Raw genomic sequence first — 14,494 nt, 5'->3', positions numbered from 1 at the left:
TTCCTACGCGATACGAAAAATTATTTATTTTCCAGGGTTAATTATTTATCCGCCTACGTTTACAGAGCACGATCTGGAAATTATTTAATGGCAAACAGAGAATAGAAAGGGAGAAGACGAACGATAATGAGAAGGAGAAAGGCAAAGGAGCTTCTTTACCTTTTGATATTCAATTAATGGCTTCTATACAAGAAACGGAACTACAGTTGGATAATTAAATAGAACGGGATAATTGGAAGCGATCGTTTAGTCTATAATATTACAGCGATGCTGTATGAGAAAAATGCCAGGCTATTTCATAAGTAATAAACTTATAAATAGGTATTAATTTATACATTAATTACCTAGTAAGATACAAGACCTTCTGTCGAAGAATATTTATTACGACAGCGCTTAATTAATTTCGTCTACTGCGAAAAGCAATGTCATTTTTAACAATTTTCAAGTTAATTGGGCAAAGCTGTTGAAGGATAAACGTTTGGTCGACAAAAAACGCAGAAAAGAAGTGTGCCTACATACTTTGTCCATTGTTTTACGACAAGCGTGGGTGTTATTAAATCTTATTAAATTGTGAAATGTAATTTCGCTCGGGTTTATGGAGGAATAAAGGAATGACGGTTAACTTAGTTTCGCCTCAAAATTGGCAATTTTATATCGCCGGAAAACAAGTTTTTTCATAATGGTTCTGAGAATTTTTCTTGCCTCCGCTGTTTTAGAAAGTAAAATGTAGCGTGAGAAAGTTCTCTACGTAAATGTTTATCAAGAAACACGAGAAACATATGTGTTTCTTGGAAAGAGAACGAGTACAATTGAAACAAAAATATACGAACAAATAAACTGTTACACTTGCAAGTATTATGATAGTACTACAGTTCTAAACTACCTTAAAACGCTCCGGCTAATATTTCTTCCGCACAATAGCAGAAATTCTTTTAACGTTTCCCTCAAATACCGTGTCGGGACAAAGAGTTTTCTAGATTTTAGTCCGTACAAGATGTAATTAACAATTTAACAAGCCTGAAAAACCGTAAGCTAAACGCTTTCTGCAAAGAACGTCGGGTAATAACGACGGAAAATTATTTCCTCAATTATCTGGTATTGTCTGCAAAATTGTTTGCTATGTTCAACGAGATCCCGAAGTAAATCCTCGGAGTAAAAGTCTCGAAAGGTAAAATAAGTTGAATTCCTTGCAGTTGAGATAGATTTCTTCCGTAATGAAATTTACGAGTTCAGGGCTAAACTTTATCAGCTTTCGAGCGGAAACTTTGTTGCCTTTAAAGGCGCCACGAAACGAACGAGAGTCGAAGGTCGCTTTTCGAAAACGATTAAAACCTAAGCTTGAATATGGATGTGGCCGGAAGAAACGAAATAAAATGAGTGTATGGTAATGCAGTAGAATATGGATGAGAGTGAACTAAATTAAAGAAAACCTTACCCGTTACGTGGCGAAAAGCAGAATTATAAAAGAGAAGAAAACTTATCGAACCGATTTCTTATGCAGAAATAACTAATTTTTCCGTTCTTCTTCTGTCGAAAAAATATACTTGATATACAGTAGGTTAAAATCTTGAAATAAACGATTTTGTCTGATCAACCACAACCGGATCTCCTAGCTAATCTCTCTTGGCTTGCCCTCAAACCGCATGTGTCCCATCCAAACACTCTGGATAATTGCAAACACAACATTTACTTAACCCACCACCGCAGAATCCTGGATGTTCGACCGATATGGGATATCAGGGACCACGATGAGACATAGAAACCTCTGCCAATCAATCAACCTTATTTTGTACACCGGATGAAATACAATTATAATTAATATTCCTATGCGGCTTTCATTCCTGTCATCAAATAATATTAAACTCATGTGATGTTGCGTTCTTGAAAGAGAAGGTTTTGTCTGATCAGTCACAACTAGATCTACTAACCAACCTCTATTTGTTCGCCTTCTAACCAAATACGGTTTTGATAATTGGAAGCACAACATTTGCTCAAACAACTAGCACAAAATCCACGATATCCGACCGATATGGGGTATCAGAAACCTTAACGAACCATACAAGTTTCTGTCGAGTTTCTGCCAATCGATTAACTCTAGATATTCTGTAAACTGAGCAAAGTACAATTAGGTATAATTGATTCATTATTACCGTTATAATAATAAAGCGAGGTAGGAAATCGAGAGGTTGAATTTAAAAATCAACTACCGGTATTTTAAATAATTAGAATTTCCTTGCGTTAAATTTTTGTTAATGCGAATTTGCATCGATATATCTGCTACAAGTTGAAACGCTATTGCAGAATTTCAATTCTGTGAGCAGAAAAATATTCGATGGAAGCTGGAAATAAAATGAAATTCGCGTGATATTGAATTTTTGAAACAGAAGATTTCGTCTGATCAACTACAAGGAATCTCTGTTGGCTCGCCTTCTACCCAAACAGGCTCTCGATAATTTCCAAACGCAACATTTACTTAAACCACGACCACAGAACCCTCGAGGTCCGGCCGATATGGGGTTGCAGGGACGAGGAGAAGCCACAGATGAAAGAAAACGAAGTAGAAGAAGAGGAACAAAAAGAAAGTTAGCTTTCATGAACCACAGAAGCTCGAGTACGCTGCTCGCCGGAGAGCAAGTGGCTTGTGTTGGTACTGGTGCGACCTACCCTGTTCGGGAAACGTGTCGAGAGGGGTAGTAAGGGTTGGAGTTATATCGGGTTTCCACCACCTCCACGCGAACCCGCCTCCACCTCCTTCGCTTCGATGCCCGTGTCGTAAACAAGCTGGACAGACCACACGAACGCGTACGAGCACACACGCGGAACCAGCAACGCCAAGAAGGACGCGAAAAACGAGAGGTAAGTAGGGGTGCGTGGAAAGAAGAAGAAATGGACGCATAAGAAAGTACCAGAAACATTTTGCAACCGGCTACTTTCTCTTCCTCTTTTCCCTTTCTTCCTATTCTTACTTGTTTCCACGGCAACTCTCAGTAGACGACAGCGTTTTCTGCTCGACTTTTCCGACAACTCGCTCGTATTTCCTGATACATAAATCGTGGAAATTTATTTAAAGAATCGCCACGATAGACTGAGAATTTCGAACGTGAAACTTAGATGAAATGATAAAATAGCCGCGGAAAATGGAGGGTGGTGACAAAATCGTGATACAAGTAGGTGACAAAACAAATTTGAAATTTATTGTCGAATCGTGCTACACGGACGATTTCATTACGGTTATCGATACGAAACAGAGAAATTCCGCAAAGGAAACGTTCTCTCGTCGAGGAAACGAGATGTTTTGCAGAGGAACTCTGATTCGTTGACTTTCTACGAAATTACTTGGCAGTCGTGCTCGTTATTGTTAACGTGCTCGGTGCACTCGCGAATGAGAAATAGAATTGAATTTACCTTTGACGTGCAAACAGAGCTTTCAACGGATTTTAATCGTACACAGGGAGGGCTGACTTTTACGCGTCATTTTATAACTGCCTTCGAGCAACGTGTTTGCTTACGTTTACCAGCTATGAATTCGATGCACCGAACCTTTCAAGGATGGAAAATGCAACTATTCGAGCAGAAAAACATGAGCGGAAAAATATTCTGCTGATGGAACGGAGAATAATATTTTTCATGCTGCTTCTGTATTAGATTTATCAACTGCACCGACTGAATGCACACGAAATGAAACGTACACTGAGATATTTATGTGGCATAAAATATATTAACTGTCATTAATTATTAGACAAATTATTAATTTGAATGAATTGGGTGAAACGATAATTTAAAATATGAAGAATCTATTGCTGGATATGACAGGTGATCTTATATCCATTCATTATGTATCCCATAAATTGTCACGATCTCTACTATATTCTTCTGCTTCAAATTCAATCTCATAATTTATAAATACTTTCTGTTTTTAATTGACGTTTTTACCGTACGATGTCGGAATAATCGAATTAATTTCCAGAGATATTCCAAAATGATTTCATATTCATCATCATTAATCAATCTCTGTTATTCAATTTTTAAACAGACTGGTTAACCCAGATCTCAAAATTAGGTAGTTAAAATTTTAAACGTAAGATTTCCATATATTGCGAAAGTAATATTTGAGGAAAATGAAAATAAACAAGAGTCTAATTTAAAATTTAAATTATGGCTATCTCTGCATCCCTCCTGGGGTTAGCATATTAACATCTAGTATTCTATATCTTGTATATACAAGCATGCATTAACGTGAGTAAACATGCAATCACGTAAATCAACTTACACAGAATTATGTTAACGTACCAACATTTGGTGACGTATTATTATATACCGGAATTCAATAAATAATTTATTTGTCATTTACGTTGACGCCTTCATAGGAAATCCCTATCCCACCGTGACTCTACATTAATTCAGCATCCTTTTCTCATTAATTGCCATTTAACCCAATTACATCAGACGCGGATATATCCGTTCATTTTCCCAGGCCATTACCATGGAAGCGGGTACATCGTCAAGTAACCAAGACTAGTTAGACACAGAAATATAATAATAATGTTACTGAATAATATACTTCTTAAAATGAAATAGCTTCGTTAGCTGTCAAATTTCCCCAACGATGTAAATGGGTTAATCTTCAACGACACACGTGTTTCTCGCCCTCAACGAAAGGGTTAGGGATAAACGGTAACGTTGTTGAAGAGTTCAACATTCTCTCAACCTGCCGTTATAACAAGTACTCGTGCGTTGTTCAAAGTACCGACAACGAGAAGGAGGCTTGCCGTCAGATGGGAGGAATTGCAGCACGAGCAATTTGCGAACATTATCCGAACGGAGGTACGAAAGACGTTTGGCAACGGAAGGAAGGACATTCTTTCGAATTACACCATCGTCGTTGGCAGACGACAGCGACGAAATTACGTTATCGCACAATTGCTCGCCCCGGGCGAGAATCTTAAAGCAACTCGAATTCATTGGGCGTTACGTACCATTGACATGAAATAATTATCAACCGCCCTTTCTTACCGAACGGCGAAACAAAAAGAAATAAACGAAAGAAAAAGACAATTTCGTACTAGAGACGTTCGTCTATTGAAACGTGACTGTTCAAGAATTTAACCAGACTGGAAAGAAAAAAGAAATGACTTACCCTCTGTTCCATACAAAAGGGCGCCCCGTCTTCGACAGCTGTCGTATAAACGTCGACTTTGAAATAGTAACGGCCTTCGTCGAGTGGAGAGACTTTCGTGCGGGCAAAATTCTTGAAGTTCGACTTTAATGGCGGTGACCCCATTTCGGAATAGACCGCCTATTAGCGAGACCTTAATATTTCAAGGGTTTTACGGAATTTTTAAAAGAGTAGTTCAAGCCTCCCATCATCGACACCTAACTACTTGTATGTACACCCTTGTTCATAAGCCATTAAGAACATGTTCATTTGACACTTGTAATGAAAATGACACAAATTTTAATTCTGAAGATATTAAAATTAATTGGAAAAAAAAAATTAATATAATACAATTGAGCATCGATGTATAATGAATGTATAATTTATAATATAAAAGATATTAATATTTTTATAAAAAGTTATTCAGAATAAAGTGGCGTTAAAGTCTCGTTATCTACACATGTTCAAGTGTCCGGTGATTTATGGACTGGGATGTACATATGTAATACGTGGTTCGTCTAAAACCTCACTTACCTCTGAGCTGCATGTTGCCGCGCCAGTTAAATAAATTCCATTTCCCGTCGTGTATGATTCCGTCGCTTTCCTTGAATTTTCCGGCTGGAAACTGTTATGCAATTTGAGCTGAAACGAGAGAAATAATCGTTTGCGAATATCTCGTTGATGTTCGTATTCGTAAATAAAATGTTTACCTGTAACGTTTCTGCTGACTGAAGCGCCAAACTCTTGTTTGTTTATGTAAAAGCAAATGATATTGCTTCCCGGAAAATTCTGACCCCCGTCATTTCCGTTATGTTGAATTAACACGTTCACCGCTACATCAATTATTTATAATTTAAATTCTCCACTTGGAATACTGTATGTTTAATTTCGTTCCCCTATAATATTGTGACGATTGGTTTTCAACTCGATACACCGAAGGTCTGAAACAGCCTGTGTTTCGACAGAGACTGAAACACACGCTTCTACCTGTGCTCTATGAACTGCGAAAACTTCGCGGTATGTTTGCAATATAGACACGATCCAGTTTAGCTTTGTTATTGTTTCGCTAAGTTCAATGACGACCACTCCACTGTTTACGTATCGTATTGTGAAGCGCTAAACTCTTAATCCATCTCAGCCGATCAAGGTTTACTTTTAGTACAAATAGATAATGGTAGTATAAAAAAAAGATAAAGCATAACAGTTACTTTTGTAAGACCGAATGCTGCAAAAAGAATTCATTAAAGTTAGCAAGTAAGATTGCAGTTAACCGATCGCGCAGTAGATTTTGTTCCCTCAAAGTACACGTATTCATTCGCTCGTAGCTCTTGCTTTGCTGCTTTTCGCCTCGCATTCATTTTTCGGGCTTCCTCGAGATTCCGCTCGCGTTTTATGAAAATCAACATTCGCTCCCTGTACGTTCTTCAATACGAAGAAACCTACGTATGTATGTACATACGTTTCTCGTGTTATGATCCAATATTTTTCTAGCATCTCCACAGTCGGTCGAATAGTTTATTTAAATAACTCTTCTAGCAGAACAGAGTAGACGTTGAGATCCAACGAAAACCTCGGACATACTGTGAACTGAGATTTTTCACCGATTAGTAAGACTGACTGAAAAATCTTGACACAATTTCATAATATAATTGTATAAATTTTCCATTAATGTTTTTTTCATTTAGAATGGCTGATTCTCAATTTTAACGCTACTTTATAATTGAATAAAACTAAATTTGTGGTATTGATTATCGATAATTTCAAACTATAAATGTGGTCACGATACAGTCATCGTCAGTCTATACATATATTGTTATCTGGAATCTAGCAGCACGTTCTATTTCGAGGATGCACACCATATTGATTCGCATTCGAAAATTCGGTCCGCGTATGTGCTCGCCGATTTGTACCGTTCGAAAGAGCTTTGCACCACTTACATCGAGTAAGAAGCTTTCGATCCATGGATCCGATGTTTAACCATTCACCGTCTACTGTGTATACATACGTCGTAAAACTACTTGCCTCTGCCGGAACATACTAATTCCTTAACTATTCAGTCAGAAGCGCGTACCAAAAGGTTACGTTCGGAATCATCTCTCGAATCAATCGGCGAATAGGTTTTCAAATTCTTCATAAAAGAAGAACTATTTATCAATGATACAAGCAATTCGAGATATTGAATCAAAGCTAAGAGTTTCAAAAAAAAACCTGGCGATTATAGTTGTTAAATCTAATACCAATTCTACACAATGATTCAAGTTTCGAAAGACAATCGATACGATTTCGACCATTATTCGTCGATACAGTCCGTAAACGAGATCGGCGAAACGATCGCGGTTGAAATTTTCGACAAATATACGAGCGGTCTTTCGCCGGCTATTAAGTACGTCGTTTCGAAATATTCGCGGCGGTCCATGAAGTGGGAGGAAGGGGTTGAAATTATGAGGGTGGAAAATCTCTCACAACTCGTGCGACAGAGTGAACGGACGGTAATATTCCGCGGTCGGACAGAAATGAAATTCCACTGATATAACCGTTCGAATTCACGGACAATCGGCGAAGAGGAGAACCGGAGAACAGTAAATCCTCCCGATAAATGGGCAACGCCACTTCTTCTCCCAGCTATGTGCACCGTTTCTTTTCTTTCGCTTCTGACAAAGTCACTGCTGCCACGAATGCCTCCCTCGAAACCACCTTACCAAGTCCATGATCCTTTCTTTTTTCCCCAGGTGACCGATCACACAATGTTTTCCGTTTCTTTCTTTCGCTACCATCGGTCTTCTTATTAACGCATTCGTAGGCACTGAGGCGATCTTGCGTTTTTCTTTTGTAAACTACAACCGTATACCACTCACGTACTCTGTTACGTGTTTCTTGTAATCTATAGCTGGATCCAGGCTTGATCTACTGTTGTTTCTTGCAATATTTTCAATTGTAACCAATCGATATGGGTTTGAACAGAGTTAGAACTGATTTTAAATTTTAATTTGTCATCATACGTATGATTTTTCTGAAAGTATGATTAAAATTTCCATCATGAATAAATGTCTCTATCAGAAGGTGTTAATTGCCTTTTTGGGAAATTTATAATTAATTTAATGTTTCCACGAGCGAGGCTGGAATACAGATCGACCGAACGCGGAGACAGCGCAGTGAATTTTGCTTTATTTGTTTGTGACCGATAATAAATATTATTCAGTATTTTTCACGCGAGAAAAGTAAAATAATAAAAGCGCCATCGTGCATCTACTATATATTCCTTCCGTTTGCCAGTGATGCATTCACCAATAAAGCAATCAATTAATTTTATTATTTATAGAGTAAATAATCATAAAATATAGCTGCGGAATTATTAAATTTTAAAACAATAATTTCAATTGTAATATTTATCATTTAAAAATAATTACCCAATTGCAGTCAAAGTAATGTTGTACACGTTTCACGATTGATCTGGTTTCACCAATCAAAGGTTAAATTTGTAGTTTTCGTCATTGATGGCTACAACTTTATTATAAACAATTCAATTTACTATATTTATATCTACACTTCAATAAATACTCACAATGTGCATTATCGAAGCACTGAGTTGTACAAATAAATGTCTGTCTCGCGTGAGCAAATACACGTCGAAGCTAGAGATTTATCACAAAATCAGTGTTATCAATATGAGGGATTTACAAGGAAACATATCTGATCGTTTATGAGCACTTCGGGTAATTCTTTCTCCCTTTTCTTTCTGTTCAACCGGACACGCGCTGTTCCCATTCATTCTGTTGGTCCCTTTGTCTGCCAGTAAATCGGTCACGTGTGTGCGTAGATAATCGATGGCAGGAGAAGGCCACGGGAAACGGGACCACCAAGATTCAGATTTAACCTAATTTGCTGAACGAATTGCTCTGTCCCTCGTCGATTGGCCGTATACCCTAGCCGAGAGTCGGTAGAGCGAAAGGGAGAAAGGTCCTGTGTAACCCAGGAATGTTCGACTCGTCGAATCAAAGCTTTACAAATTGTGTTACGACAACACGTAATACAGAAATGTGCTTTGTTAACGAGACTCGTCTTCAGTGTCCATTTTTCAACGCTTAAAAAGCATTCATCCCTGACTTTTCTGTTTTCAAGATCCCTCCAATTAATAATAAGAAAAAGCTCATTTCTATGGATTAACTTGAATCGATCGAACAGCTTGGAATAGTGTCCCAAATGAAACGTGTTCCTTCTTGTCACTTCACTTTCAGTGGTAAATTACCGCTGGTCACTTATCACGATGAGTGTCCATCTGTTTAACCAAGGACAAACAGCAAAAAGATTGCGGTCCTGGAAAGGTTGCTCAGTAAGAGGTGGACTAAACTTCTCTGATGAAATTCGTTTTGTTAGGTACGTGTGGGTGGAGCGATACTGGCTTGTTTTCCGAGTTTGTTTTGAAAGGTGATGCTTCGGTTCGCCATTCTCCGGATTGTTAACCGAACCTTTCGACAAAAGGGGTGTATTTCGAGTTTCAGGGATGAGAATCAGCCAACACGTTCTATGAGCTCTATCGCGACCACGTGAAACTTCGTAAAACCAAAACGATCGCATTGTTGCCGATTCACGATAGAAGCTAGCCGTCTATCAAACGGAAACAACAATAGAATGTTGATTTATTTCGTGTAAAGAACCACGATTGACACGTGTCGATACGTTCGATTTCAACAGAACTAGCAATTAGCTCTGCAAAAGGATTAATTATTTCTTTTGATTGAATTGTTCAAGTAGAATCCCGACGACTGTAGTAACAGAAACGATCGAAATCGATAAGCAGGTACTAAGTAACTTATTTTGGATCGTGTGCATTGCCGCGTTGCATAAATTCTGAAAATATTTTAAGAGTATTGTTAAAATGAAATATACGCGAACGAAGCATACCATCTGAAGATAAAAGTCCGCGAAGGTAAAGATAAATCAACGTACGGTTGTATTTATTCGGTCGCATGCGAACAAGATAATATCTTTACATAATTAGCGAGCTTTTTGAAGTAGGTCACAGCTCGATTATTCAGTTGGATAGCATTCATATCCGGCGAATGAGCGTTACGCGAAATATTTAGTGGCTTTATACCGACGAATTTCATATTTACATTAACCAAGAGCGCAAAGTATCACCGACGAAACTATATGCTGTGGTTTTTCTGCTAATGGTCACAGGGTGATGTACGAATTCTCAGCTACAAACAGGAGTCAAACGAATAGTCGCGGAACGCGTCCTTTGCTCCCAAAGCGGTCTCCAATTTGTGTAAAGATTACACGTTGCAGAAAGGCACGTGAAAGGAACGTTGACGCTTTTTATGTAAAAATCGTCACACGGTGTGAAGGAAAAAATAAAGTTGCCGAGTTACAGGGTAAAAAATGCTTTTGCAAAAAATTTTCCTTGGAAACGAGCAATTTCCTCGACGATTAAGCTTTCCCCCTTCGAAACAAGTGAATATGGAAGTATCAAATTATCGCATAGCTAAAGCGATAGAAAAATGAGAAACGAGCGACGAATTTCACCTAAATGGCCGATATCGAATGTCTATTGAAATTTCGAGTCGTGATCATCGAGAAACACACGGAGTCACTCGAGAATTCGAAGCACGGCCACAATTGCCCCTTTCTCCTCTTTCTGCCCATGCTATGGTTCCGCTAATCGAATCAGATTGAATTTCCATCTACCCTTCGTTCGATGCTAGCGGCATACCCGTCTCCGGGGAGTCAATAAAAATTAACGATTGATTTGGAGAAATAGAATCGATCCGTTCGTCGTCGGTGGTATACACGCAGCGACCGGTATAGTTTCCATGAAAATCAAGCCAGTCCACTTTTAAATCCGTAAACAACGAACGAATGACGCGAGATTGCTGGTAACGACCCTTCGATGCGTTCGTTGCACCGGCAATAGGACGAAACAGACGAATGCTTTCCATCAGTGGCACTCCGATGGATATACAAAGGAGGTCAGAGACGCATTTGGCGGACGTCAGCTTTATTGTTCCTCCGAGAAGCGAAGATCTGAAGCAGCAAAAGCTGATTGATCGCAATCAGAATTCTCCATTGAATGGTTGCACCCTCTCTCACCCATCGGATTGTAACCAGTGCTCGCGATACGACGAAATTTCAAACCTCTGCTTTGCTTCGGTGATCCCCGATGCAAATAAAAATGCATAAACATGCGCGGGATAGGTATGATATCGAAGTGAACGGGTGGCACGACACGCCGGCTGAAATTCCCGGGCAATATTGAAAATTAAAATTCTAGCGCGATGTTTGTTATGCCAGACCCACTTCTGAAGGGCTTTTTAATATTTACCGCCGATCTCGAGCCTCGGTTCGAGCACGTGTAAACCGAATGTCGTTCTCGCGATAAATGTTCTTCGCTTCCCCGAGTGCCTGATCCTTTCAATGTATATTCGTTTGATTTCGTTGAAAACCCCTATCGTTGAATGTTCATCGTTAGAGGGAGCCGTTCTAAACGCTTGTTTTTTATGCAAAAGGATGCCTCAATTTTCAATCAACAACGTTCCAGCTAATTGTCTATCATCAATTCATGGAATTCGAATAAAAAACTGATATTTCATGATTATACACGTGTACGAAGATAATATTTTTTCTCTAAACAATTGGAGAACGCTCAGCAGAGTAGCTGAGAAAATTCCTAACCCATTAATTCTCGAAGTCATAAAATGTTTTTCCTTTTACTACCTGGAGAGGAAAAGAAAGAAAAGGAAAACACGTGTTCAAAGATGCATTTGAAAAGTCGATGCGCGATCGCGTATACATTTGACGAGTCGAAGAGATCCCTGGAGTATCGGTTGTGTTGTATTACAAATTCAATCGAGTCTCAGAGTTGCCAGGAAAATCCCGTGCCACTTTCGAGACGTATCGTCTCCGTTACGCTACCAATACTACATCATACGTGTCAGGATCATGACAAAGGTAAAAGAGAAACGACAACCGATCGCTTTATTGCTGAAAAGATACTAGAATACATGCGGGACACGTCTGACCATAATCGGGACGGTTCTACTGTATTCTCGAAGCAGGGAGCACAGCGAACAAGGAAACTGGATTCTTTCTTTTTCTCCGCTGACCCTTTTTCGCGTCTTTTTATTCGAATCTTTTTGTTTCGATTTTCATCGAATATCGAATTAACTTTGTCGGGGTGGGGGGGACGTTTTCGTACAATTGGAACGCGGGGGTACGGTAACAAAAATGTCTATAATCCAAAGGATATATCGAAGAGATGAAGCCGAGCTCGCAATTCAATTCATCGGGAATTTCTCACACGCGCCACCGCCACGTTGTACAAATTACGTATTTCAGAGGAACGCCTCGAGCGAACGGGGGCAAATTTAAGTTTCATAAAAATCAATCGATGAAAAGGGTAGCCGAACGAGAGGAAGCTGCTTCGTCAAAGAGTCCAGTGGAATTAGGCGCGAACAATTCGGTACCGAGGGAAAACGGAAAAGCGTTGAACGAGAAAACGAAACTTTCGAATAGACCCGTGGATCCACAATTATCCCTATCGAAAATCGATCCCGTGGGCCACTTTCGTACACCTCCCTCTCGCGGCGTGGCCAGAACGTAGAAGAAATGAAAGACCAAGAAAGGAGAGGGAAGAGGTGGATGGAAGGAGGACGAGAGAAACAGGGTGAAAAGGGTTGACAGCTTTCTACGTTTCGAGGAAGAGACAGAGTTAGAGAACGAAAGAGAAACGGCATTGAGATGAAGCGAGAAAGAGAGAGAGAGAGAAGGTGCGCGTAGAGGAATTTTTGGGCAGCAGTCGGCCTCGTTATGCTGGAAAATCTGAAATCGATTGGAGAACCCAGGCCCGTGTCGGGGCGTCTGCGCGCCGCAGACATCGACGCAGACGCCGAGGTTGCTCGTCAGGTCGATAGCGAGAGCCCTGGTTAAACTCTGCGAACCAACTTCGCCGATGGTCCGTGAGGAAAAGAGACGTAGGGGCTGTTCGAGCAAGACGCCGGGTACATCGAACCCCGTGGACAAAAGCGGAATCGAGAATCGTTCCTGGATCCTTCGGACTTCCTCTCGAGTACCATTGCGTCGACGAATTAATTACGACCGATCCTCGGCTTCTCTTAACAGCCTCGTCGACTAAATTAGGTCGTCCAGTGTCCGTCAGTAGGTCGTTCGTCTCTGCGAATCTCTCTTATCGCCTGTCTGTTTTCAATATTTCACTTTCTACCAGATTATCTCGGGACAATATTTTTATCGGATGACTCCTTAAATCTGACAACTCACAAAGCCTGTCGCGAATACAATTTTAAAATCAAAATTATTCTATTTACGTTATTATATATATAAAAATATTGCAATAATTTTCAGCAAAGATTGTAGTAACTAAAGGATTAAATAGACAGTACATTCACCATATCCGAAATGATATTCACCCTACTCTATTGTCCCGAAATGAAATTGGAATCCTCTAAAATTGTTTCGAACAGAGTTGACAAAGTGCCGAACAAATACAGCATGAATCGTCTAGAGATGTTTCATGAGCATACCATATGGTATAATAAACTTAAGGAGAGACGAGATAAAGGAAACAGAACGGTACTTGAGGGTATTCCTCGGGGAGCATTGTAATTGATAACACAAGGGTAGGGTAAGTGAATTGATCAGTATTTGAAATGTTATCCGGTGGCGAAGCCCTCGAAAAGTAATTGAAAAAAAAAAAAGAGAGAGAGTTCCAGGTTGATGGCGGAGTCGAAGGGAAAGGCTATCCGCATCGGTATTCGACCGGGATAGTATTTGTCCAATTAAACGAGAGGTCGTAAGGAAATATAAGTTGAACATGAAAGGAGGTCAATCCGGGGATTCTATCTCGAATGCTCGAGAACGATTGATTACGAAACGGAATCGGCGCGTTCATTGACAAATGCCTTTTACCATTTAAATGATAACACTGATCATTACGCACTTTGTTTTGCAATAATCAAGAAGTGATTATTACGATATAAATTTGACTTTTTCAGGGCAATGGTGAAAAATAGTTTTCAGATCCGTAATCAGAGCACGAGACTCATCGGACTCGTTCGAAAACGATTAGCTAAAGAAGATATCAATTTCTGCGATTGCTACCGATAAATCAAACCTAGACTGCAGAAAGTTACAGACAAATCGATCAGAAAAGAAAAAAGAAAGGACATAAAAATATTGAAACCCTATTCATACGGTGACTCGAATAGAAGATTTAAAGATATCCATTCGATTAAGAGAGCTTTCGAACGGGAGACGAAATCGATTATAGAAATCAAACGGAATTCGTATTCTTAACCGGTAATCTCTCGGTTCTTTTTTTTTTCT

The 14,494-nt window shown here is 39.5% G+C and overlaps 1 protein-coding gene across 7 annotated transcripts in view; it reads right to left on the bottom strand.

Moving 5' to 3' along the window:
- LOC114873994 (unconventional myosin-IXAa-like) overlaps positions 1-14,494 on the bottom strand; it is a 58,576-nt gene that overhangs the window by 22,101 nt on the left and 21,981 nt on the right. For 6 of the 7 annotated variants that reach the window (XR_003789024.2, XR_003789025.2, XR_003789026.2 and 3 more), the window contains 3 exons: positions 5,866-6,742; positions 5,690-5,797; positions 5,138-5,309 (listed from right to left, as the gene is read on the bottom strand). The gene's annotated coding sequence lies outside the window, so the exon portion shown is untranslated. The remainder of the gene's footprint in view (positions 1-5,137; positions 5,310-5,689; positions 5,798-5,865; positions 6,743-14,494) is intronic. The other variant, XR_006829352.1, reaches the window with a different exon arrangement.

This window comes from Osmia bicornis, chromosome 4, assembly GCF_907164935.1.
Source record: "Osmia bicornis bicornis chromosome 4, iOsmBic2.1, whole genome shotgun sequence".
NCBI lineage: Eukaryota > Metazoa > Arthropoda > Insecta > Hymenoptera > Megachilidae > Osmia > Osmia bicornis.
This window is presented reverse-complemented; position numbering and strand designations above follow the sequence as displayed.